The sequence below is a fragment of the Epinephelus moara genome, chromosome 11 (assembly GCF_006386435.1).
Source record: "Epinephelus moara isolate mb chromosome 11, YSFRI_EMoa_1.0, whole genome shotgun sequence".
Lineage (NCBI taxonomy): Eukaryota > Metazoa > Chordata > Actinopteri > Perciformes > Serranidae > Epinephelus > Epinephelus moara.
The window spans coordinates 32,065,063-32,066,721 of record NC_065516.1 but is presented as its reverse complement, the minus strand read 5'-3'; positions in this window follow the sequence as shown (position 1 = coordinate 32,066,721).

Genomic DNA, 1,659 nt, shown 5'->3' with positions numbered 1-1,659 from the left:
AGCAGAGATTTCCTCTGCTCATATGAAGCCAGGATAAATCACACACAAGACTTAAAATGCTATTTTTGTGGAGGCTTTATTGTCTTCACAATTTATTGTTTCTTATCTGTGAAATTAAAGTAAATAAAAGCTTTGTTTCCACTGAGGGAAATGGTTTCAGCTTACAGAGACAGACAGGAGGTCTGCGTCGCTGTGACGTGTAGTTACATTTCTGGGGAGGTGCACGTCAGACTACAGCATCAATTCGACGCAGACATATAAATTCCGCCTCAGTTTTAACATGATTTAAAGATTAGGGAAACATTTACCTGTTTCCACCCGCGGGCCGCATGTTTGACACCCCTGGATTAGACCGTTCATCAACCTGGGGGTCAGAACCCCTGTAAGTAGGTACATTTGTAACAATATAGCACAGTGATGGCCAAATGAAGCCTCATGAAGCATTTTCTTTATTTCCTGAGCCCACTAGATGGCGCTTTTTGTTCAACAAAAGGTTGAAAGCTTCACTGAATTGCCATTCTTTGACCCTCTCTCTTTAAACCATGAGCGCCATCTAGTGGGCTCAGAAAATAAAGAAAATGCTTCATGAGGCTTCATTTGGCCATCACCAGTAATTTGACTATTGACAGTGTAGTTTTACGCTTACACACCTCTTAAAATAATCTGACAAGGGAAAATTACTTGAGCTTCTCCCATGGACACCTCTGGAGCAGTCACAAAGGATGAGCTTTAACTCCTGCTGAAGAAGATAAACTCAGACAGAGAGTAAAGGTGTACTGCAGGTGAATGTGCAGACTGTTGGTCACGTTGATGGAGCAACATTTACCCACTAGAGGGCAGTGTTTCCCTCCCTTGAGGCTGGCCTCATGCAGCTCGATGGCAGCCACTGATAAAGACATTTATCTGCGAGCCAAATCAAGCATGGGCACATTTTTGTATCAGATGACGTCCAGAGATAGTGATAGTGATATGTTTACTGGCCTGAACTAGTCCGCCCACATCATCTCAGCCTGCGGCAGGCTGTCAGGTTATCATCCAGCCCCTCTGCTGTGGGAGGTGTCGGCCTGCTCCTGCCCCATCTGCACCTCCCCTTCCATCCAACTGGATAATCAGCTATCCAACAGGCCTGACCCCGACTGGTCACATGACCTGTCTCACACAAACCATACCAACATCTGATTCAATCAGAGCGTGACCATGAGAAAGAGGGAGAGCGGACCAGAGACAGTGCTGGGACATGATGCTTTTCATGTTTACACAATTTATACGTCACCCTTTGAAAGTTGCACCAGCCGGCCTGAACACATGCATTCATTATGTATGGTGCAGGGGAAAGTATTGACTTCTTTTAAAAGCTAATCTCTCAAGCTCATCTTATGGTGTATTACAGTAACCTAAGGAGGAAGTGATGTCGCCGATTGCAACAGCACACTGAACGTGAGTCGTGTTACCAAACGATCCAGTGTTCAAAGAGGCGTCAGCTGCTGCTCCTTCTGATTCTAGCAGCCACACATTCTGCCATAAAGTCTCAGACAAGAACACCCGTGGGTTTTGTCTTTGCTTGACCTTTGACCTCAGCCAGTGGTGGCCTTTCACCACTTTCTCTGCGCAATCAGTCAGTCCAAAGTCCCGCCTCCCTGCTCTGTTTGCTCTGTGCAT